General features: G+C 41.8%; 1 long non-coding RNA gene across 1 annotated transcript in view; it reads right to left on the reverse strand.

Annotated features, from left to right (window-relative positions):
- Window positions 1–4765: 4765 nt before the first annotated feature.
- LOC142652674 (uncharacterized) overlaps window positions 4766–27022 on the reverse strand; it is a 42499-nt gene continuing 20242 nt past the window's right edge. The window contains exons 2-3 of the long non-coding RNA XR_012847882.1: window positions 9897–9983; window positions 4766–5027 (exon numbers count right to left, since the gene is read on the reverse strand). This is a non-coding gene — a long non-coding RNA (uncharacterized LOC142652674). The remainder of the gene's footprint in view (window positions 5028–9896; window positions 9984–27022) is intronic.

The following is a 27022-nucleotide window of genomic DNA, read 5'->3' on the forward strand; positions in this document are numbered from 1 at the left end:
TAAACAGCCGGTCTTGTGGGGTGTTCCCGGCAAGCAGTGGTTAGTACCTACCAAAGTGGTCCAAGGAAGGACAACCAGGCTCATGGGCACCAAAAGCTCATTGATGCACCTGGGGAGCAAATGCTAGCCCGTTTGGTCTGATCCCACAAAAGAACTGCTGTAGCAAAAATTGGTAAACTAATAAGGAGCATGACGAATCTTAGTTATGAGAAATTATTAAATTAATAAAATGTATTTAGCTTTGAAAAGAGCCGACTAAGGGGGGAACATGATTAACTTGAATAAGTGTGGAAATAGCCCGCACACAAAAATATGGTAAAATCCTGTTTCATGTAAAATTCCCTCAAAAGACATGGGGGCACTCCCTCCGTCTGAGGAAAAAAAGGTTCAATCTCCAGAGGCGACAAACCCTCTTTACTGTGAGAACTGTGAATCTGTGGAATAGCCCACCGTGGGAGCGGTTTACAGCAGGAAGAGTAGATGACTTAAAAAAAGGTTTAGATAATTTCTTCGAACACAATAATATCAGCATCTATGTCATTGTATAGAATTCATGTTTTAATGTTGATCCAGTCTGATCGTCTCTTAGGATCAAGAGGGAAATTGTTCCTTTTAATGGCAGATTGGTTCATGACTAATGGGTAATTTTTGTTTTTTGTTTAACCTTCCTCTGGATCAGTAGGGGTAAAATCAAGTTCAATAGTTTACCCATATACCTTCTCTTTTTCCCACCCCTTGGTTGAACTTGATGGACATATGTATTTTTTCAACGGTACTAACTATGTAACTATCTCTCCAGTCCCTCCCGTTATCACTTTAGGCTAGGTTTAGGCTCTAAACTTTCCCCTATAGCACTTTACTAACCTCTACCCCGTTACCTCCACTAGACGTTATCACTTTCACCCCAAACTCACCATGACTCCTCACCACTGTTACGGTCCCGGGGTATGTGGACCCACTAGGCTGCTCAACCGTAGCGGAGTGGCAGCTGGCAAAACAACAGTCTATGCAAAAGTGATAATAGCAAGGAAAAAGGGGAATGGGAGGAAACCTCCAGCTCACCAGCTTCACACTCCTGTGTCTGATATCGCCCGGATCAGCCGCGACGGCCCACGGCAGGTAACTGTAGCAAAAAGAAGGAATGATCCAGCGATGTGTGATAAAGGTGGGGGAAACTCTGTTCCCACTTTATTAGAAAAATCAAACCACGAATGATACAACGAAATGAACGAACAACACCAGGAGGATGACAAGGTGGTGGAATTGGCACGATATAAAGCCTACGCGTTTCAAGCACTTGAAGTGCTCTTACTCATGGCTCTGTCCGAGCCATGAGTAAGAGCACTTCAAGTGCTTGAAACGCGTAGGCTTTATATCGTGCCAATTCCACCACCTTGTCATCCTCCTGGTGTTGTTCGTTCATTTCGTTGTATCATTCGTGGTTTGATTTTTCTAATAAAGTGGGAACAGAGTTTCCCCCACCTTTATCACACATCGCTGGATCATTCCTTCTCTATGCAAAAGTCTTAGCACAAAAGTACCTGTAAGAGTCAGGACAGACACGAGGTGTAGCAGACGCTTTGGCACAGATGATTCGTGGCACAGATGATGCTTGGCGTGGCAGATGACACGACGTGGCAGATGACACTGGACGTGGCAGAGACAACACTGGACATGGCAGATGACACAACACGATTCCAACAGTAGACTTCAGCACAGGAACAAACACAGTTACTGGATACAAGATACGGGAAGTAAGATACGGGGACACTAGGAACAGGATGCAACTGAGGGACCATTTGCTATACAAACATGGGTAGACAACAACAACGCTCAGGCAAAGATGAAGAGGGCAGAGTCCTTTTTATACAGCAGGGAGAGTAAGGATTGGATAGGTTTTCTTTTTGTAGGTGCGCGTGCTGGCCCTTTAAGGCAGGGAGCGCGCGCACGTACCCTAGCAGCAGCCGAGGTCAGTACAGTGTGCCAGAATCTCAGAGGAGGGAGATGTCGGCATGAGCTCGTGGGCCTGTGGCCGCGGCCGTCGGCGGGTGAGTAATGCCAGTGGTCCGTGACCGTGGTCATAACGTTACCCACCTCTTCTTAGGTCCAGAGCATGAGAGAAATTTCCTGATGGGGCTAGAACATCCACATTAGCATCAGGCTTCCATGACTTCTTATCAGGAACTAACCCTATCCAGTCCACCAGGTAGAAGGTCCTCTCTCTTACCGCCCTGTAATCCAGGATCTCTTTTACTTCAAAGATGTCAGAATTACCGCAGGGAGCAACTGTAGAACTCCGGGATTTGCGGGAAGCAGGATATTAGGAACAGAATACAACAAAGGGACCATTTGCTATACAAACATGGGTAGACAACAATAACGCCCAGGCAAGGAGGAAGAAGGTAGAATCCTTTTTATATAACAGGGAGAGTAGGGATTGGATAGGGAGCTTTTTGTAGGTGTGGGCTGGCCCTTTTAGACCAGGAGCGAGGGTGCGCACCCTAGCAGCAGCCGAGGACGGTACAGTGTGCCGGCGTCTCAGATGAGGGAGACGCCGGAATGAGCTTGTGGGTCTGCAGTCGCGGCCGTCGGCGGGTGATTAATGCCGGCGATCCGTGACCGCGGCCATAATAATCACATGGTTAAAAGAGGTTATGAATAGTTACCATTTTTGTTAATTCTTAAGTATCTAGTCCAAAACATATCACTACATTCAGCATGTTTTGTTCTTTTAGGTTTAGTGGATTGTATGACTATTGCAGGAAACGTAGCTGCAAAGTAGGTTTTTTGTTTTCTGTCACAAATTGTGTAATAGACATAAATTGCAGAAATATAGGATAATAAGAAATAATGATTTTAATGTGGTAAGATGCATGACTCAATGGCGGGAGTTTATTCACTTTTCGTCACAAAATTTGCAATTTGCGTGAAAAATTTCAACTTTTGTGCCATTTCTGCTTCTAATGGCATTCTTCTAAAGAGTGAGCGGAGCTTAGCAAAATTGGGTGGGGAGCAGTCTTAAAACTTTGCCGTAATTTACGCCTTATCCTTTCAGTTGGTCTCTGTTTAGTAAAGTTTTAGTTTTTTTCATGGGAACAATAGCATTGTTGACTACATCCAATGTTTCCGCAAAAAAAATGGAAACTTTGCAGGACAGAAACCAACGGAAACCAACTGCAATGGAAGCATTTGTATTACCAATCAATGGTAATGCAAACGGAAGCCATAGTTTCCGTTCGACTTTCTGTTCATCTGTTCCTCTGAGGGGATAGATGAACGGAAACCCCAAACGGAACCCTGATGTGAACAGGTCCTTACTGCAGACTTTTCTAAAACAGGCACAAACTTTGAAGATCTGGCCTGTTGTGCATACAGTGTATTCCACTTTTGTAAAATTCTGTCTGTAGAAATAAATAACAAAGTGACTTATAAGCCATTCCCCTGTAATGCAACTTTTTAAAAGCAAAATGTAGGTGCTATTAGCAGTCACCAAAATATGTCTGCTTGATTTTAATGAGACAACCAACCTGCAACAGGTTTCCCTGGGTTTTTTACTTACAATACATTGATATACCCCCCCCCTCCTCAATGCTTTCATATTGATCACAATAATATCTATGATGGGCTATGGAGGGGCATATGTTTTGGAACCAATCTCCATTTATTAGCATTGCTAGGCCTTGTCTTTCATCATCTTTCAGCCATTCTGTTCTTCCTCTGATTTTCCTCCACCATTCTCTCTTTTTAATGCAGTAATCTACATAGGTAAAGGAAACTGAAAACAATTTGTATGTGACAGGGATACCTTTATAAGTGGCCGATTGTTTTCTGAGGGCCCATTCTATAGATTGCTGTCTACAAACACATTAATGTGGATGGACCGGAAAAGTAAGAAATTGATTTACTTTTCTCATTCTCCACCAGGTCCATATGACCAGAATAACCTGGCTAAGAGTGGTACATAGAATAACAGTTTGTAGAATATTGGGAAGCAGAAGGGATAATTGAGCAGATGACCTATATGGCCATAGTAAATGTCTGAAGATTTAAGCCAAGTGAATGTCAATTTATAATTAAAATGTTGACTATCTTTGTAAATAACCTTGCTATCTTAATCACGTACAGACCCTTTAAGGAGTATTTAAATTGTAGCAAGTGACGGCATATCGCTATCACATGCTGATTGTTAGGGGTTCAACAAACCCGGTTGCGAGAAAGAAGGGGCTGAGGCCTCTTCATTACTTTTTCTCTACAGCGCCTCTCATATTCTAGTGAATAAGGCTGAGTTGCAATATCTGCACAACGCCTGGACAGTGCCCTACAGAATGCATAGGAATCTTCATTTTAGCAATCAGTGGGGGTCCCAGCGGTCGGACAACATATCCTATCAATTAATTATATGTAAATGCTTTATTTTCCATACAGAAATAACTTTGACTTAAAATGCTGCTGGGTTCCTGTTACTCAAGTGCAGATATAAGTCATAGGATTGTATGCAGAATGCGGATAAACTGCACACAGATTCCAAGGAATCAACATTTTTACTTCCACTTTATGTGTGACCAGTGGCGGATTAAGTAGACCATGGGCCCTGGGCTGTTACCCAAACTTGGGCCCCCCTTCCTCACCGCCGCCCTGCCGCGCCGTAACTATTTTTAACACTACCTTTTTGGGCAAGCATTAACAGTGTTACGATTTCCCTTGTCACAGCGCGGTGTCCCTACATACTGAGAGTATCACACTGTGCAGGGACACAACCTCCTGACAAGGGGAATTGTCTATCAGTCCTGGACTGCAGAAAGACTTTTTGTTAAATACAAGGATTCCTATAATAAACATGTCAGGAAAGGTGACAGATTCTCTTTAAATCTAGTGACTCACAGGTGACGACGTCTCAGATTCTAGTAGTTTTTTTCCTCTTTTCTTCTCCATCCGGTCCAGCGCTCATGACGACTTCTCCCGGCCATGACTCATTTCTGCAGAATTTGCCACTCAGACGTCTCCTCACTTTTCCAACATTTCCACACCTATAAACGAAAATAAAGTTATCATGGTGCCACATACTGTGCCCCTAAATATAATAGCACCAAACACTGCGTGCCTGAATATAATAATACCACACACTGTAAAACACCACATACACACAGCCCCCTGTACATAGTGCCACACACAGCCCCTGTAGATATTACACACCCCCATAGATATCGCCATACACAGCCCCCTCTATATATCACACATCCCCCTCGTAGAGAGCGTTACACACAGCCCCCTATAGATAGTGCCGTACAGCCCCCCTGTAGAGAGCGCCACACAGCCCTCCCCCTCTTGTAAATAGCACCAAAAAGCCCCCCCCTATAAAGAGCGCCACACACATACCACTGTGGATAGCACTACACAGCCCCCCTTGTATATAGTGCCACACAGCTCTCCCCCTTGTATATAGTGCCACACAGCGCTCCCCCTTGTATATAGTGCCTCACAGCGCTCCCCCTTGTATATAGTGCCTCACAGCGCTCCCCCTTGTGTATAGTGCCTCCCAGCGCTCCCACTTGTATATAGTGCCTCCCAGCGCTCCTCCTTGTATATAGTACCTCACAGCGCTCACTCTTGTATATAGTGCCTCACAGCGCTCCCCCTTGTATATAGTGCCTCACAGCGCTCCCCCTTGTATATAGTGCCACAAGGTTATGTACACATTTAAAAACTTTATATTATAATTATATATATATATATATATATATATATATATATATATATATATATATATATAGTGTATGTGTGTGTATCAGTGTGATTTATGAAAAAATATTTTTACTTTTTGAGATACGGCTGCTTTGTATCCTGTATCCGTCAGGTCAGCAGGACTGACAGGATCAGTGACACGCAGGATCCACCTCAAATCTATCACATTTAAGATTATAATTTAGCGCAGGGCCCGTTTCACTGATCCCGTCAGTCCTGCTGACCTGACGGATACAGGATACAAAGCAGCTGTATCTCAAAAAGTTAAAATATTTTTTAATAAAACGTAATTACAAAGTTGCCCCAAACACACATTTTTATTAAAAAAAAATAAAACCGACGTGATTTTTGCGACGTTTTTTCCGTAGATAATGCAGGTTTCGTTTTTTTAGCGTTTTTATACACACCTTTTTTGCTATTTTAGAATTTTTATTCATAAAGTTTGAAAATAATAGTAAAAAAATAAGCTTTTTTACGTTTCAGCTATTTTTTTTTTTGGTAATAACATAGTTTTACCCTAAAATAGACCTTTTATTTGTAATCGTCATTGTCTACCGTAAATTTTAATATATTACATGTCTATATTAGGGTAATTGGGTCAGCGCTAGCGTTACAACAATGATTGGCGGGGGGGGGGGGAGGGCGACGTTTTTATTGGGGTGGGTATTTTATGTGTATTTATTATTACATTTTTTTTTGCACTTTACTTTATTATTTTTTATTACTATGGTCTGTCTCCCAAAGGTCAAAAAAGACCTTTGGGGAACTTTATATATTTTTTTTCTTTGTTTTACACCATCTTTTCCACTGTAACTGGAGCTGCACAGCAGCCCCAGTTACAGGGGAAATCAGCCCTCTCATAGTGACGATTGTCACTAATAGGGCTGTGCTGGGTCTAGTAAGACCCAGCAACAGTCTGCCACTAACGGCACCCGGCGATCATGTGACCAGTCACATGATCACCGGGAGGAATAGAGACAGCGCCGCTGCTGCTGTCTCTATTCCTATACACAGCGTTCATTGAGCGCTGTGTAAAAGAGATCAGAGAAGACAGAAGCAGCGAAAGCTGCTCCTATCTTCTCCTCAGGGTCCCCGGCAGTCACTGACAGCCGGAGACCCGACATTCAGCTGCCCGATCGCGCGGGCAGCAAGTTAAAACCCGAGCCGTAGAAAGTCTATGGCTCGGGTTTTAAGGACCCGTCCCTGACCGCTGGCCGTAAAAATACAGCCAGCGGTCGGGAACCAGTTGGGCAGGAGGATAAGCCTATACTGACCTCAGCGCCGGTGACCGCCCGCCCGGCTCTTCTCCCTCCTGCTGCTTTGGAGTAACAGAACAGCCGTCCGTCGCTGTTCTGTTACTCAATGGCGGCGGCCCGCACTTGTCAGGGAGGCGTGTCCTACCCCTTTCCCGGCCAATTCCCTGCTCCTCCTCATCTTCGGCACTTAGCAGCGCTAGCGCGCTGAATAGATTTAGCAGATGATGTGCGGTTCGGGCTGCCATGGGCCCCCTGGGAGCCTCGGGCCCCGGGCGGCCGCCCGAAACGCCCATATGATAATCCGCCACTGTGTGTGACTGGAAAAGAAAATGTCATACCACTGAAAATTGGTACTAGGTAAGTAAAGAAAAGTACTTACAAAGCTACTCAACTTTTTATGTACCTAATATGTTATTAAGTGGAGTTTTGCTTGAACAGTTACCAGTAGTTAGCCCTTTAAATCTTCAAGGGGTTATACAACTTTTATAAATAAAGCAACACATGGCCTTATGCTATGTTTATATGACTGTAACACTTGATATTTGCTCATGTCAATGGAAAAATGATGGATATTCTGGCTTTTTTATAGAATGAAGCCACTTAGAGGAATCTAGGCATAGAAGTATAGACTTGTATATAAGTATGCATCTATCACAAAAAATTCCTTGTCAGCCACAGGAACGAGATATGACTAATGGATCTAGTATCAGCACATACTGGGCTGTACCCTCATATTTTGACACTGCCTATATATATTTTCTTGTTGTGTGATGTTTAGAAATGTGTAAAGTAGGACTGTACATTGTAGTATTGCATTGTATTTAGCAAGCAAATCCTAAAGGATGGGGTTTATTCTATCTGTTTAGGGTTAAATTGGAGCACCGTTCACCTTGCAATAATCCTTATAATTAGTTACATGCTAGGAGTAATTGATGTCAATGTGAGAAAATTTGCATTAGTTTAAATGTTGTTTTTTTAAAAAAAAAAATCAATGTCTTGTAGTGTAGTTCCACCCGGTGCCCCCTGTTATTATGGGGAAACCTGTTAGATTAGAAACAGCAGCTGCAATGTCATTCATACTTTTTATTACGAAGCACTTAATGTTTGGCATCAGTAATTTTTTATATGTAGAATACAGGGAATGATTGTAAGACTACCAAATCAATGGACAGCAGAGGTTTAGAAGATGGATACCATTCATGTCTGTAGCAATAAAGATCTGGATACGAGGGACCAAGACTCTAAACCACTAGATATCAGGGACTGTCCGGGGCACTGTGTCAATGGACCCAAAAGACTAGAGTAAAAGGACACCCAGAATTTTCATCATCACTAAACCATCATATATCATTGATTGTTAGGGCACTAAAAAAAGGGAAAGGATAGTGACTGGGAGGCTTGCCATTTTCCGCATGCATTAGTTATTGGCATGAATAAATGCCAATATTTACATTGAAGATGTTGTCATCTACCCTTCATTTTTTAAGTGACTGAGAGGCAGTCGCAGAACTAGTTTAGACCTCTCTACTGCTGCAGTCTGGTTGTTTAGCTCAGGAAAGAGATACAGGCTGTTCTCCCTGGTTTTCCTTAACAGGGTGTTAAAATAACAACAAAACCTGGGGAAAGGCTGGATGTCGACCCAGTCCAAATTCCCTGGATTCAATTGTATCTGTGTCCTTAAGACGCAAACACAATAAAATATAGTAGCGGCATTACATGATTCAAGGGAGCCTTACCAAGGGGCACAGTGTGTGGAGCTATTATATTTAGGGGCCACAGTGTGTGGAGCTAATAGATTGAGGGGCACATTTCAGGGAATATTATATGTGACACTGTTATTTTCACAGTGTGGGGATGGGCAGCAAAAGCAAGAAGCCAAAGACATCTATACGGCAAACTCTGCAGAGTCTAATCGTGGCCAGGAGAAGTCGTCATCATGGTCTGGTACAGAGAAGAAAAATAACTACTCCAATTAGAGAACACGTCACCTGTGAGTCACTGAATGTCATTGTTTATTCCGCCTCTGCCGCAGTCTGATTAGTACTGTATGGTCTGCAGCATGATGTGTGGTGGTAGCATTGTTGATTGTAAAATAAAAACTCCCAGAATACCCTTACTATTGTTGAGGTCATACTGGGAAGCTACGTTTCTGGTGCTGCATATTTGTTATGACATTGGTTCTTGTGCATTAAACTCGATTCTAATATTGTATCTGTATTTTAAACATTCGTATTTGGGGGGATGGGGTGGCAGAAAGCTAGGAGATTTGCTCAGTGCACTGCTCGTGCCGCATATTTCTCCTTTGTTTAACCAGTGTACTACCTAACTATATAAGCTGCACATGTAGTGAGTGTGTTGGGGGGGTATGTATTCATAATTTGGTAAAACTGTTTAAAATCAAGCCTGCAGGGGAAGAGGATACACACGTTTGGATAATTTCTAGGAAATTACTGTTACATACAATTATATTTATTTATATAACACATTAATATATAGTGTATTTGGAATATTGTAATTATTTAGTTATAAAAGTAGGAATACTTTTCTGTGGCTCACTAGACCGCGGGCACCCTGCCCATATGTTTGTCATCCAAGTAGGGATCCTATAATTTAAAATTTGAATCCCACCCCTGCTTTAGTTGGCTCCTCGGGTCAGGGGTGCACCCAAAAATTTGATCTTGGGGTTCCAGGAACATAAAGGGAAGCGTTAAACATGGCTCACGTGGCTGCTACCATATGTCCTATACAGTATGATAGAGAGTGCATGCAGATGCGTGGCCAAATCTCCTCTGCAAATAGGAGACACAGAAGCCCATTCACTGGATATCCTATAGCATATTCTTTAAATGTTTGTAGTGGGAAGATCCCTCTTAAAAGTTAAATGAAGATCATCCTTACCCATGGAGACAGTTGGGCCCCACAGGTGCAATGGACCCTTACTTCTGCTCAGGTTTACCAGGTAGCACATAACACACTGTTTCCAGCCTGAAATAAAAAACACTTTACAGCTGAGCCTTTGTATATAAGACAATGATAATGTTCCTGAAAAATTATCAGCACTAGTTTTCTATACTGATATATTCACTAAATTTGCAGATCAATTTTTGCATTTTTTAAATAGACTCATTCAATAAATATTGACTTAAAAAGTCTGGTGAAGATGAGCTAGTGTTAGAGATTGACATGGGTATACAGAAAATGATAGATATATTTCTGCAATTTGTCAAGAAATGGGGACATCTCCAGTTACGAAAAAAATTCAAAGAGCAATCTTTAAAGCCAGAGACTGTCCCTGGAGATTAGGGTGAACAAAAGACCGCTGCAATATCCTCTCATTTCAAAGAAATGATTAGTAATCTCTATGAGTCATAATAAAGCATAAAAAATTACGACATTTTGACATTCCTTGATAATGCGGCACTGATCAATAAAAGCATGTGCTGCTCGGTGCCAGGTCCTCTCTGCACGTCTCTACAATAGCTTACAAGGACAGGCTGACTTTCTGCGTCATTAAACATGACCTTTCCTCATTTAAGTCAAGAGAAGAGCATACGGTCTCATCTATCTGTATGTTTATTTCACATCATCACATCATAATAGAGGTGAAATATAAAGAGACAATAGAGTAGTATTCATGTGTCAAATTTATAATAAATACGTACATACAGGTGCTGTAAACTTTATTTGTAGGTTAGCTTTACAAGTGATAGATGATGGTATCAATTATAATCTGGTACATAATAAGAAGCCTTATTTTAATGTTCATTAGGTCACTTAGACTCCCCACTGTTTAGCATTACTCTATGCATTGTGATCGACTGCGTCTAAACGATTAAATTTTCAACGAATACTAGCACACAACCCCCATCTTTTATATTTTCCTGACAAGCAATAGATTTGAATTATTTTTCCCTAAATAAAGTACTCGTGAAATTAAAGGGTTACTCCCATCTTAGACATTAATGACATATCCACGGTGTTGACGCAATCATGGCCAAAATATATTAGACTGAAGTTTTAGATGGGTGGTCAACTGACACCCACTCTGGAAACTTATTCAGATCCAAATCCATAAGTTATATTGATATATCGGAGAGAAGTAAGAGACACGAGACAATGCTTGTATACACAAAAATACTTCTCTGAGCTTTATTTACAAAGGCAATTACAATAATATCTTTCAAAAAGGGTGTAGACTTGATTTCAGCCATTCATTTACAATGTGATGTTGACTCTGGTTCAGCCAATAGCATACAATGAGATGTTTGTACTGAGCCAATCACAGGCATAAAAGCCTTTTTAAATGTAAAACTATAATTCCCATGAAATGCTTACATCAAGCCAACACCTGCAATTGAACAAAACCATTTCTCATGCAAGAATACATTACTATCGTTATGACTTGTCCTTTCTCATGATAGACCTCTCTCATAGAATTGCAACCCTCAAGGTCAATACATATTTCTTGTCACAGACTCAGATAAGAAACAGAGAGCTACATAGCTGAGAAACAAACAAGGTCAGCCAAAATATACTGTCTTAAATCAACAGATGATTTCTTAATCACAAAATGGATTATTTAGGCTACAAGATGGATGCCAGTTATCCAAGATGGAGTCCACACAAAATAGAATCATTTAAACACATTTAATCACTTTCACACACGGGATATGCTATAAATGTCTGATAGATGCAGGTGCCAGCTCTGGGAGCAGTACCTACCTCCAAAATGGGTTTCACTCAACCTCCTCTGGCCACAGCATACAATCGGGGAATGAATGGTAAGGTGGCCGTGCACAGCGTCTCTTTTCTTTCACTTCTATGGGAGTTACAGAAACAGCCGAGCAAGTGTGAATGGGGGTTGGATGACCGCCCCCTTCCATTCTCGAAATAGGTGTAGGTCCCAGACCTGGGACTTGCCTGTATCAGACATCTAAGATGGGAATATCCCTTTAATGAGAAAGAATACAACAGCGGAAAACAATACTTTATATTATGATCCCTAATGTCTGAATGTTTTTAGAATTTTGCTTTAGGTCATATAAGGCCCACAAAATTCCACATACTGTCTGTTATATGAATACTGTACTTAACCCCTTCAGGACTGAGCTTGTTTTGGCCTTGTGGACGCAGCCGATTTTTTTAAATCTGACGTGTCATTTTATGTGGTAATAACTTGGGAATGCTTTTACCTATCCAAACGATTCTGAGTGTTTTTTTCGTGACATATTGTACTTTGTTAGTGGAAAAAAATGATCAATAAATTCAGTATTTGTTTGTGAAAAACACCAAACTTTAGAGAAAATGTGCAAAAATTAGCATTTTTCTAAATTTAAATGTATCTGCTTGTAAAACAGATAGTAATACCACACAAATAGTTACTAATAACATTTCCCATATGTTTGCTTTATGTTGGCATCGTTTTTTGAACATCCTTTTTTTTCCATGACGTTACAAGGCTTAAAACTTGAGCAGCAATTTCTCACATTTTCAAGAAAATTTCCAGTACCAAAGTACCAGTTCAGTTCTGAAGTGGCTTTGAGGGCCTTATATATTAGAAATCCACATAAGTCACCCAATTTTAAAAACTGCACCCTTCAAAGTTTTCAAAACAGGATTTAGAAAGTTTCTTAACCCTTTAGATGTTTCACAGGAATTAAAGCAAAGTAGAGGTGAAATTTCCCCAAAAATTTTCTTGGCAGAAAATCCATTTAAATCAATTTTTTTCTGTAACACAGAATGTTTTACCAGAGAAACGCAACTCAATCCTTATTCGCTCCTAAAATTCTCCAGTCCCAGCTCCCCGAAGGGCCAAATATCTAGAAACTACCAATTCCTTCATGTTCCCCTTGATTACTCACAGTCCCAGACTTCTCTAACTAAATGGCAGGGTGACGATCGGACTCTAACACATACCACAATACTGGCGGCTCTAGAGCAGGCACATAAATGTCTTCCCTCTGCTCGTTTGCCCACAGGTCGTATTTGACCACAAGTGTGGGGCATATAATTGGTATCTACAAATCGTCGTGTTTCAAATGTCAAGCACCAGCAGCCAACCTCTACCATTGTTTATGGTCGTGCCCGCGCATTCGTGCATTTTTGTCTCGCATACGCACATTCACTTCTACTCACCTCACAAATTTTGTCCCTGATACAACACTGTGGGCGGTGTTTGGGTACGTGGACCCTGAACTTCACGGGTGTTCCCCCGGAGCACACAAATTGTTGCACTATGTGGCGCGGCAGGAACAAAAGCCATATTACAAACCTGGCTTACTAATCAGCCCCCACCTTTCAAGTTATTCTTGGATAAATTATCCTGTCTACTAAAAATGGACTGGGTAGAGGCCTCTCTCCATAAGGAATTACAGGTCCAACAATTTTTTGAAACATGGGAAACATTCATTGCATTACTCCCACAAAACATTCAAATGCAAATAAGGAAATGCTTTGAACCAACGGTCTGGTTCCAAGAACGGGTGATCCTGGGGTATACACCCGTGTAAGATGTGGTCAGGATCCGGGTGGTTTTCTGGTGCAGCCGAGGGCCATGCTTATTCTTCATGTGCTTCTCATTCTCTCCTGTACTCGGTGGTGTACGGTGGGCTGGTTCTTGCGGACGCCTTCATCCCGATTTATGTTTATCTTTTTGAATTTAATGGGATTGGGGAAATTGCTTACAATTTTAAAAAAAAAATTAAAAAAATGTGAGTGTTTCATCCGCATTGTTTCCTTCATAAGCACAGCGAGATAAAAATGAAAGTCATTATGTTTTCTTTTCTTTTTCTTATAACAACTTAAATGCAGCGGTCGCTATTGACCGCCGCATTTAAGGGGTTAATCGGCGGGGAACACCACTGCGATCTGACCCAATGTTTTCCCCTAGTACTAAGGCTGCTAGTAGCAGCCTGTACTGGGGGATGCCGGGCTGCGGGGAGCACCTGTGTGCTCTGTTAGGAGCACACGTAGATTAACGAGCTGCATGCACAAGGACCAGTGCTGCAGCCCGTTAATCTAGGTGGGTGGTCGGGAAGGGGTTAAAGGGAAGGTATGACAATTTTTTTTTTTTTATATATATAATATTGCTTTTAGTTTGATATTAAAATAAATTTTATTTATTTGTGTTTTTGTATTGTACTTTTACTTTTTTCTTTCTTTTACTTCTCTATGGGGGCTGCCATTTTCTTTTCATCTCCGTATGTGTCGATTAACGACACATACAGAGATGGAATACGGCACATACATCCCCATAGAGAATGCGAAAGGGAGCCGTTCCATTCACTATAGCGTACGCCATCTGTGTGGGAACGGCGCATGCGCCGCTCCCACACAGACCAAAAGCAAGGTCTTTGGTAGAGCGACATCCGGCGCCATTTTCATGTGGACCGGAAGCCGTGGCCGGACAGTAAGATGACGACTTCCGGTCGCGGCTTCCGGCCATATGTTCAAGGCAGCGCAGACACAAGGAATAGGAGCGGAGGCGGCAGCGGCGGCAGGAGCAGGTAAGTTATGTTTGTGTATGTGATGTGTGTATAATGTTCGTCTATGTTCATGTTATACTGTCTGATTACCACTGTATCTAATCCTCCTACACTGTGCATTCGCTCAGAAAATGGCGGCACACAGTGTAGGAGGTTTGAAGATTCAACCCCCTCCTTCTCCTGGCACTAGCCTAAGGCCTCATGCACACGACCGTAAAAACTCCCGTTATTACGGGTCGTAATCACGACCCGTAATAACGGGCTCATAGACTTCTATTGGCGACGGGTGCCTTCCCGTTTTCTCACGGGAAGGTGCCCGTGCCGTTGAAAAAGATAGAACATGTCCTATTTCAGGCCGTAATAACGGCACGGACAGTCCATAGAAGTCTATGGAGCTCTCGTAATAACGGGTGGCTACATGTGTGCACCCGTCATTACGGCAGCGTTGCTAAGCGACGTCAGTAAATAGTCACTGTCCAGGGAGCTGAAAGAGTTAACTGATCGGCAGTAACTCTTTCAGCACCCTGGACAGTGACTACCGATCAGTATAAACCTGTAAAAAATAAAAATAAAAGACGTTCATACTTACCGACAACTTCCTGCCTCCTCCAGTCCGGTCTCCCGCCCGTTGCCTTGGTGACGCGTCCCTCTCGACATCCGGCCCGACGTCCTGGATGACGTTTCAGGCCATGTGACCGCTGCAGCCAATCACAGGTCAATCACAGGCTGCAGCGGTCACATGGACTGCCGCGTCATCCAGGGATGTCGGGCTGGATGTGAAGAGAGGGACGCGTCACCAAGACAACGGCCGGGTAAGTATGAATTTCTTTAACTTTTATTACAGAAAAGGCTGTCCCTTCTCTCTATCCTGCACTGATAGAGAGAAGGGGCTGCCGATTAGTGCAGTGCTATTTTGCCGCCAAAAACGTGCTCGTAAATACGGGTGGAATACGGGTGACACCGGACCCATATTTACGGGCACGGGTTCGTAAATACTGGTGCAAAACGGGTGGAGTACGTGTGACACCGGACCCGTATTTACGCCAGTATTTACGGGTGGGAAAAAATACGGTCGTGTGCATGAGGCCTTATGTTGTAGGCCTGGACTAGGAACCTGTCTGAGCCAGTTTCTTTATTAAGGGGACATTACTAAAGTAGAAGAAGTAAGCAATGTCATGAGACAATGCCGTATGCTTTTATCTTATCCTGCGATGTGATATCCGGTTTCTAGTATTCTATTGTTTGTCTTTATGTTTTATGTGAGTTTTATGTGACTACCTGGGTCATAATAGATATGTTCATACTTCACTACTTAGAGATAGATCTGAATGACTATTTTCTGATTAACTCTATGTATAATCTCTGGATTGTTTTATGGATATAAAAATGTGTAATATCTTGTTCATTGACTCTGTAGACTTGTTCTCTGTATGTCACTGTTATGTTCATTGTTCTTGAAAATTTTTATAAAAAGAGAATTAAAGAAAAAAAAAATAGAACAGGGAAGACCTGCTTGAAAACTGAAGAATAAATATATTTAAATCCCTTATAAAACTCTTAATGTATTATTTACAACTAGCATTATAGTGCACCTGACTTCTATGTCGGGACATGTTGTTAAAGATGTTCCACACTATTCTAAAATTATGTTCTATATTGTGTTCACATGTTGTACTATATATACATGTTAAATGTTGCCACTGACAAGCCTTCTTTCCATTGAAGTGAATGGTAGAAGGCTGTATTACTGTGAACCGCCGCTACAAGTGTGTCGGCGATTCACAGTGTGAGCAGTAAAGGAAATGAAGGGGAAGCAGCTCGTATGAGCGCTGCGGCCCCTTCAAAACAGCTGACAGAGAGTCGGACCCCCACGGATCAGACATTGATGGCCCATATTGAGGATACGCCATTAATTTCTTCAGACTGTAAAAACCCTTTAGTGAATGCATCCAGCTATTGCTATATATGCTGCTAGTTGCCTCTGACTAATTAAAGTAGGTTTTGTCCTACCATAGTACATCATGCCTGCTGTCATCCTCTAGTGGCAGTACACAGAGTTTACTTGCTTTCTTTGTGCTCTGAAATCTCTTGGAGAATTCAAGCCGGTTGTGCCCGCCGTCGCTGACCTCCGGCACGCTGTACTTACCGGCAGTCGTGACCACAGGACACTGAAGGCTTGCGCCTCCCAGGAGACGCCAGCACATGCGTCTGCCCTTCTCTGCTGTTGCTTCTAGGGTGCACGCGCTCATCCCCGGCCTTAAAAGGCCAGCGTGCGCACCAGTAACTTGTTCTCTACCCAATTCCCAGTTCACACTGGACTATAAAAAGAACTCTGCCCTCTCTTTCCTTGTTGTGTCTACCCATGTTGATGGTCCCTTAGATGTATCCAGTATCCTGTGTTCCCGAATCTTGTATGCCATATCCCGTATCCAATAATTGTGTTCGTTCTTGAGCGAAGTCTAGTGTTGGAGTCGAGTTCATCCTCTGGGCCATGTGTCATCTGCCACGCCAGTGTCATCTGCGACGCCAAGTGTCTTCTGCCACGCCAAGTGTCTTCTGCCACGCCAAAGTGTCTGCTACACCACGTGTCTATCAGAACTTCTGTACAGGTACTCAAGTTCTATAGACTTTCATTGATTGTTGTTTGGCCAGCTGCTACTCCGCTATGACGGTGCGGCCTAGTGGGTCCACATACCCCACAGCCGTGACAAATCCATTATAACTTTTACTAGTTATTAACCCCATCCCGATATTTGACGTATCCATACGCCAAAGTCGGGTAGGGGAAGTATGGAATGGGCTCACGGAAGGGGTTAAAGAATTTCTGAAGATCTAGGGCATAAGCTTGTGTTATTGAAATTCTAGCAGCATAGTTGGCATCATAGTCAGCATTTTTCATTGAGACAATCCTATTTTCCACAAGACATATAACACAAACAATTACATTTTTATGCATACAAAATATTAATATGCATTCCTCCTCCCAGTTAATGATGTTATGAACACTCAACCAAGTTGCTAATATCCAAATCAAACAAGTAATAAGGTAAAATATGTTATGTCAAAACACAGTTTAAAACAAAACACATCTGAAAAAAAAGAAAAACGTTAAGCTAGTAAAAATTATTCCTCTCAATAATGCAGTTGAGACATTTTAATGCTTTTTGTACAAGACATAATAAAGAACTTTTAGTGTTGGGCAACTTGCTCTATCGTTTACAATATAAGACGAGTCTGCAGCTTGAACAGAATGATGTACTTTTGCACAATTCTAATGACATTTCTTTTATGTCAGTTTAAGAGAATTACATACAGTATTACAGTGGTGAGTGGGAGATTTCTATTGATTCATATTTTGAAAAATAAATATTAGCAACAAGGTATTGCTATAAAAAAAAAAAAAATGCTGCCCAATGCAAACTTAGAAAAACTGAGCCTTGTGTATCATACCTCTCATTGTCAATAGCAAACAATCTGTGATCGGCTTGTCTAAACTGCAGTGGAAAAATGAAACCAGTATTGCCAACATCTGTCTGAGAGTTTTCATAGCTGAGACCCACTGCGTAATCTATCCTAATATAATAAGAATACCATTGTATCACCTGAACAAAAGAGTGCTAAAAAAAAAATCTAAATAATTTTGTAGGATTAATTTTCTGCTAACATTTTTTGTTACTATTTTTTTTACACAAAATATTTTTGATGCTACCCACTTGAGTAATTGTTGCAACAGTATAGAGCGGAGAATATTCTAATAACGAATAACCAGCATAGATTCATGAAAAACAGGTCGTGCCTAACTAGCGTGCTCGGTTTCTATTAGGAGGTAAGTACAAATCTGGATGTTGGTCAGGCGGCGGATGTGATATATTTGAATTTTGCAAAAGCAATTGATACTGTTCCACACAACAGTCTTGTTCTGAAGCTACAGATGCAGGGACTGGGGGATTATGTATGCACATGGGTAAGGAATTGGTTAAGGGATAGAAAACAAAGAATCATTATAAATGGAACTTACTCAAAATCGGCTGAAGTCATCAATGGGGTACCACAAGGATCGTATTAGGTCCAATTCTTTTTAATCTCTTTATTAATGACTTTGTGGATGTTGATACAATGTGTCCGTTTTTGCTGACGATACAAAGCTTTGTAGGATACTTAAAACTCAGCTTGACTATATAATATTACAGAAAGACCTAGATAAGCTAACAGCATGGGCAAAAACATGGCAATTTAATGTCAAGAAATGTAAAGTAATGCACCTAGGACGCAATAATAGTATTAATTCTTATACATTAAATGGAAGAAAGCTGGGGATAACGGAACAAGAGAAGGACCTGCGTATTTTGGTTACAAATGAGCTAAGCAGCAGTACTCAATGTCAAGCAGCAGCTGCAAAAGCAAATAGGATTTTAGGGTGTATAAAAAGAGAGATAAAAGCGCAGGATTCAAATGTAATATTGCCCCTCTATAAATCCCTTGTAAGGCCACATCTTGAATATGGAATTCCGTTTTGAGCTCCACATTGGTGTCGCTTACAATGAAAGACTAGAGAAATTGGACTTGTTCAGCTTGGAAAAAAGACGCCTTGGAGGTGATCTTATTAACATATATAAATATATGTGTGGTCAATACAAAGAAGGATTCACTGGTGTAATATATGAGTAAAATATAACATTTATTTATAACTCTCTAAAAACAGGGGTACAGTCACCACTGTGAAAAAGCCCCACCGTGTGTATAAAAACGTATTAAATAATAAACACTGAGTTCGAATTCAATTGTGAACCTCCTATAGCTCAGTGTTCAACAAGAATATCAATACAGAATCAGCATTTGAAAAATGGGCATAACAATAGTCTTGACCCTAATTCACACTAGAGTCCGTGATAACCGCACCGGAAGCTCCTAGTGTTAAGGTATACAAACAATGCTAGTGTTCCCAATGCTAAAAAATTCCTATTCACAACCGACCCTACGCGTTTCAATACTCATCATCAGGGGTCTGTAGCTTGGTCACTCTGGCCGGGATGCCAGCGATATTTAGTTCAGCAGCAGGTATTCTGCTGTACTCCACGGAAGCATGCTCGCATAGATGTCAGCGGCATGCTTCATTCTGGGACTCTAAGTTATTTAAAGCATCTGACTCCTCCCCCTGTCCTCGGCACCGCCAATCGAAACAGCCAATCACACTCACCAATCGAATTCGTGACACCTGTCCATGTGACTCCCGGCCATCAGCTGACAGCCAGGAACCAACATCGACCGCATCAAAAGCCGAACGCGCAGGCGCAGTAGAGGCCACAAAATCGAGTCGCCCATGTTGCCGGGAACTCACCACTGCAAAGAAGGAGTATATCGATATTTAAAGTTTGGGTAAGGCTGGGTTCACACGTGGCGGAATTTCACTTAAATTTCGCTGCGGACACTCCGCAGCGTTAATCCGCAGCGGAGCCGTTTGTCCATTGACTTACACTTTAATTTAGCAGTGTTCGTTTAGACGAGGCGTAAAATTCCGCTGCGGAGCATAGGCTGCGGAGCGGAATTTGGTGTCCGCAGCATGCTCTGTCTGTTGCGGAGCAGTGGCGGACTCATGGCGGAATTTCTCCATTGACTTCAATGGAGATTCTAATTTCCGCAATGAAGTCCGCAGCTGTCATGCACATGTTATGTGTGCTGCGGATCCGTCTTGCTTTTTTAACTTGACATTTCTTCATTCTGGCTGGACCTATGTATTTCTAGGTCTACAGCCAGACTGAGGAAGTCAATGGGGCTCGCGTAATGACGGGAGCGTTGCTAGGAGACGTCTGTAAATAGTCACTGTCCAGGGTGCTGAAAGAGTTAAGCGATCGGCAGTAACTGTTTCTGCACCCGGGACAGTGACTACCGATCCCAATATACATGTATCTGTAAAAAAAAATGAAGTTCATACTTACCGAGAATTCCCTGCTTCTGTCTCCAGTCCGGCCTCCCAGGATGACGTTTCAGTCTAAGTGACGGCTGCAGCCAATCACAGGCTAATAACAGGCTGCAGCGGTCACATGGACTGCCGCGTCATCCAGGGAGATCGGGCTGGATGCCGAAGGAGGGACGCGTCACCAAGACAACGGGCGGTAAGTATGAATTTCTTTGACTTTCACAAGGGAAAGTGCTGTCCCTTCTCTCTATCCTGCACTGATAGGGAGAAGGGAAGTACTTTTACCGCAGTCCGCAGCAGCTAGTCCGCATCAATTTACTGCACATTTTGTGCAGATCCGCAGCAGAATCTGCAACGCAGATTCTGTGCGGCATTGATGCGGACAGTTGCGGAGGAAATCCGCCACGTGTGGTCATGCCCTAAGTGTTGCGGATCAGCTCAAAACCCGCAGCTGGACTGCCATTGATAAACAACTACACTGATAATACATATTGTGTAGATAAATGAATGTCTACCCCACTATAAAGTGTCATTTGAACACCTACTGAATAAGGAACCATAGCCAGACTGCCCACATGATGATCATTGATAATTAAGAGACCACCTGTCATGACGACCATGTGGGTCTCTTGCTATCCTGAAGGGATAACTGGCCATGGAAATGCATGTTTAAATAAATGTTTAAATAAAACGTGCATAGTTTGTCTGCTCATTTATACCCCCTGGTTGTGTGCACGCCAATCTTTAGATCCACTGGGCTCCCTTTCGTAGTATGAGGTTATCCCAGTCACCTCCCCGTTTGGGAGGCCTAATGAGTTCAATTGCTTGAAATTTAAGACATTCTGCACGACCCTGATGTGTAGCGTGTACATGTTTGGATATAGGAGTATCTCTAGAATTCGCAATGTCGCCAACATGTTCTCTGATCCGGCGCCGAAACTGCCGCACCGTTTTTCCCACATAATTCAGTGGACATGGACATGTTATCAGATATACCACCCCTGCTGTTTTACAATTGACAAAATCACGAATGTCATATTCCAATTGCGTAACGACACTCCTAAACTTGTCACCTTTTTGAATAAAATCACAAGCCTTGCACCTACCACATCTATGTGTGCCTGGTATTTGTCTGTCCAGCCATGTTACTTTAGGTGCAATGGGATGAAAACAACTATGCATAACTCTGTCCCTGATGTTTTTCCCTCTCCGGAATATGACTGAAGGCCATTGCGTAATCTGATCTATCAAATCTACATCAGTACTAAGAATACGCCAATACCTCTTCAGGATCTGCATAATTTCACATTGTTTAGAATCATAAGTGCCTATAAGTCTCGTAACTCTCTCTTCCCTTCGTTGTCTAGGAACAAGAAGACTCTGCCTGTCCGCATCTCTCGCTCCCACATAGGCCTTTCTGATTACTCCCTTAGGGAAACCTCTATCCTTCAATCTGGTTGTAAGTGCCTGAGCCTGTCTCTCGAAGTCGTCCATGGAGCTGCAATTCCGGCGTACTCTCATGAACTGACCCTTGGGAATACCGCGTTTAAGGGGATAAGGATGACAACTGTTCCATTGCAGGAAACTGTTGGTTGCTGTTTCTTTACGATGTACTTGAGTACGGATTGTACCCTCTGATGTTTTTGTAATTTTAAGGTCTAAGAAAGACAGTTCCTGATTGCTGATTTCACATGTGAACCTTAGCCGTAGATTGTTCTGGTTAAGGGCAGCCACAAAACTATTGAATTCTTCCACTGTTGAATTCCAGAACAGCAGCACGTCATCAATATATCTGATCCAGATCCCTATTGACGAAGTCCACTTGGGGAAATTCTCCCCAAAAACAATTGTCTCCTCCCACCAGCCAAGAAATAAATTTGCATAGGTGGGAGCAGTTGGACTCCCCATTGCAGTACCACATTGCTGGTGAAAAATCCTGTCTTCAAAGATAAATACATTTTTCTCCAGCACAAAATGTAATAACTGCAGAACTAGCTGGTTATGAGCCACAAATTGAGTACCTCTAGATCTCAAGAAGTACTCTACCGCTTCACAGCCAAGTTTGTGTGGAATGGAGGAATACAATGCCTCTACATCCAGACTAGCCAGAAAGGTACTGCGTTCCAAAGTGATACCTTCAATTTGTTTCAAAACATCCATGGTATCACGTACATATGATGTTAACCCCTTCAGGACTGAGCCTGTTTTGGCCTTCAGGACGAAGCAGATTTTTAAAATCTGACATGTGTCACTTTATGTGGTAATAACTCCGGAATGCTTTTACCTATCCAAGCGATTCTGAGATTGTTTTCTCGTGACACATTGGACTTTATGTTACTGGCAAAATTTGCCCGATAGATTCAGTATTTAATTGTGAAAAACACCAAAATTTAGCGAAAAATTGCAAAAATTAGCATTTTTCTAAATTTAAATGTATCTGCTTGTAAAACCGATAGTAATACCACACAAAATAGTTACTAGTTACCATCCCCCACATGTCTACTTTCGTTTGGCATCGTTTTTTGAACATTATTTTATTTTTCTAGGACGTTACAAGGCTTAGAACTTTAGCAGCGATTTCTCATATTTTCAAGAAAATGTCAAAAGGCGATTTTTACAAGGACAAGTTCAGTTCTGAAGTGGCTTTGAGAGTCTTAGATATTAGAAAGTCCCCATAAATCACCCCATTTTGAAAACTGCACCCCTCAAAGTATTCAAAACAGCATTCAGAAAGTGTTTTAACCCTTTAGGCGTTTCACAGGAATGAAAGCAAAGTAGAGGTGAAAGTTACAAATTTCATTTTTTTTATACAAAATTCATTTGTAATACATTTTTTTCTATACCACAGAAGGTTTTTCCCAAAAAATGTAACTTATTATTTATTGCCCAGATTCTGCAGTTTTTAGAAATACCCCACATGTGGCCCTAGTTCGGTCATGGACTGAAACACCGGCCTCAGAAGCAAAGGAGCACCTAGTGGATTTTGGGGCCTTCTTTTTTTAGCATATATTTTAGGTACCATGTCAGGTTTGAAGAGGTCTTGTGGGGCCAAAACAATAAAGACCCCCAAAAGTGACCTCATTTTGGAAACTACACCCCTCAGGGAATTTATCTAGGGGTATAGTTAGCATTTTGAACCCACAGTTTTTTTGCTAAATTTATTTGAATTAGTTTGTGAAGATGAAAATCTACTTTTTTCTGAAAAAACGTAGAAATTTTTAATTTTTTCAAGGTATAAAAGAGAAAAAACACCCCAACATATGTAAAGCAATTTCTCCTGATTACAGCAATACCCCATATGTGGTAATAAACTGCTGTTTGGACCCACAGCAGGACTCAGAAGGAAAGGAGCACCATTTGGATTTTGAAATTCAGATTTTGCTGGTATCGTTTTCAGTGCCATGTCGCGTTTGAAATGCACTGGAGGGAACAAAATAGTGGAAACCCCCGGAAAGTGACCCCATTTTGGAAACTACACCCCTCAAGGAATTTTTCTAGGGATAAAGTTAGCATTTTGACCACACGGTTGTTTTGCTGAATTCATTGGAATTATTCTGTAAAGGTAAAAATCGACTTTTTTTCTGAAAAAAGGTAGCCATTTTTAATTTTTACAAGGAATAAAGGAGAAAAAGCACCCCAACATTTGTAAAACAATTTCTCCCGATTACGGAAATATGCCATATGTAGTAATAAACTGCTGTTTGGACCCACAGCAGGGCTTAGAAGGGAAGGAGCGCTATTTGGCTTTTGGAGCTCAAATTTAGCTGAAATGGTTTTTGGGTGCCATGTCGCATTTGCAAAGCCCCTGAGAGGCCAAAACAGGGGAAACCCCCCAAAAGTGGAAATTACACCACTTAAAGAATCTATCTAGGGATATAGTGGGCATTTAGACCCCACAAGTCTTTTGCAGGATTTATTAGAATTAGGCCGTGAAAATGAATATCAAAATTTCTTCCACTAAAATGTTGCATTTTTTTCAATTTTACAAAGGATAAAGGGGGTAAAAGCACCCCAACATTTGTAAAGCAATTTCTCCCGAGTAATGCAATACCCCACGTGTGGTCATAAATGGTTTTTCTTTAGAAAGTAATTAACCCTTTCTGGAGTGATCCATTTTTTTATTTTCCTTCTTAGTTTTTTCCTCCCCGCGTTCCAAGAGCCACAACTTTTTTATTTTTCAGTCAATAGAGCGGTATGAGGGCTTATTTATTGAGGGACGAGCGGTCGTTTTAATTGGTGCAACTTTTTGGTACATGCAACTTTTTGAGCACTTTTTATTGCATTTTTAGGTAGAGCCAAGGTGACCAAAAAAACAGCGATTTTGCCGTTCTAAATTCTTTATTTTTTACGTGAGACGCTCCATACATCACCCCCCACACTAAGACATGCTATGTCATGGTGCGCGCAGGGGTTAATGCGCAGCGCATGGTGCGGAGTGAAAATTAAAATTTTCCACTCATATGCCATTTTAGTGCACTATATGTTATGCCCAGTTTGTGCCACTGAAGACAAATAACTCAAAATATTAACCGGGTTCTCCCGGGTATGGCGATGCCATATCTGTGGACATAAATTGGTGTTTAGGCACGCTGCAGGGCTCAGAAGGGAGGGACGCCATTTGGCTTTTGGGGCACAGAGTTTGCTTGGTAGTTGTTCTGTTTGGGGTTTTACTGGTGTTTCAGTTTATAATGTGGGGGCATATGTAATCTGTGCGGGGTACATCAGGGTACATGTTATCTGTGCGGAGTACATCAGGGTACATGTTATCTGTGCGGGGTACATCAGGGTATAATAAGAGGGTATAATAATGCAGTAAATAAATAATAATTCGCAGATATGTGGACGGTGTCGCACTTATAAATGGTGCCCGATCTTATCTGCTTTTGGAACACTCTGCACATTTTGCATCGCCATATTCTGAGAGCCAGAACTGTTTTATTTTTTCTCCACCGGAGCCGTGTGAGGGTTTATTCTTTGCGGGACAATCTGTAGTTTTCATTGGTACCATTTTGGGGTACCAGAAATTTTTTTGATCACGTTTTATTCCATTTTTTGGCAAGCAAGGTGACCAAAAACCATCAATTCTGACAATGTTTTTTATTTGTTTTTTTTATGGCTTTCACCCTGGGCTATAAATGACCATTATACTTTATTCTGCGGGTCGGTACGATTATGGCGATACCAGATGTATATAATTTTTTTATGTTTTTCAGCGTTTGTGCAATAAAATCACTTATTTATAAAATAAATTAATTTTTGTGTCACCATATTCTTAGAGCCATAACGTTTTTATTTTTCAGTCAAAAAAGCGGTGTAAGGGCTTGTTTTTTGCGGGACGGGATGTAGTTTGTATTGGTACCATTTTGGCGTACATGCGACTTTTTGATCACTTTTTATTGTATATTTTGGGAGGGTTAGTAACCAAAAAATTGTGATTCGGGCACTGTTTTTCGTTTATTTTTTTCGCGGTGTTCACCGTGCGGGAAAAATAATATTACAGTTTTATAGTTGGGGTCGTTACGAATGCGGCGATACCAAATATGTGTACTTTTTTTAACGTGTTAATTTTTTCCCTATAATAAAAGACTTATTATAGGAAAAAAAGCATTCTTTGTTTATGTCACTTCTAACTTTGATTTTTACACTTTTTCAAAACATTTTTATTATCTTTTTTTAACTTTTTTTACTTGTCCCACTAGGGGACACTTAGACTGGCAGCTCTGATCGCTGCTGGAACACATTACACTACACACGTAGTGTAATGTGTTCTAACTGTCATTGTGACGTAACTGTCACACTGACAGGAAGCAGAGGAGGAACGGCCGGAGGCTGATCCTCCGAGGCTTCCGTACATGGCAACCCGGAGGTCATTGTCTGGCCTCTGGTTGCCATGATAAGGATCGCCAGCCCCCGCAAATACATGTGGGGGGCTGCCGATCCACTGTAAACCTCTTCGATGTGGTGATCGCAATCGACCACCGCATCGAAGGGGTTAATTGCCGATTTCAGCGGCGACAGGCCGCTGATCGGCAACGGGGAGAGCAGGGCTGACACCCTGCACAGTTAACCGCCGCTGCGGTGTAGCGCCGCGCGGCGGTTAGCTTTTAAAGCACGGACGTAACTGTACGCCCAGGTGCGCGAAGTTACTGCTTATCTGGACGTACAGTTACGCCAAGGTGCGGGAAGGGGTTAAACCCAGTACAAACGGACGCAGCACCTGATCAATATAAGTGCTTACATTTTGAGTTAGATTGTTTATGCCTGAAACAATGGGTCTACCACGTAAGGGGGGGTACCCTTTGTGGATTTTGGGCAGGCTATAAAAACATGCCATGATGGGAAATTGTGGAAATAGGAAATTAAATTCACTAGCACTGATCAAGGACCTGCTTTTTGCATCACCCAAAATGCCCAAAAGCTCCTTTTTGAACAGTGCTGTGGGATTATCCTTTAAAATGGTATAACAGTCAGGATTGAGCAAAATGTCCTCACACATTTTTTTATAGTCTTCCCTGCTCATAACCACGATGTTCCCACCCTTATCGGATGCTTTCAGAACAATATTTTGTTTTTTCTCCAATGTGGTTAGGGCTAGCCGTTCAGACCTAGACAAATTGTTGTCA

This window comes from Rhinoderma darwinii, chromosome 5 (genome assembly GCF_050947455.1).
Source record: "Rhinoderma darwinii isolate aRhiDar2 chromosome 5, aRhiDar2.hap1, whole genome shotgun sequence".
NCBI lineage: Eukaryota > Metazoa > Chordata > Amphibia > Anura > Rhinodermatidae > Rhinoderma > Rhinoderma darwinii.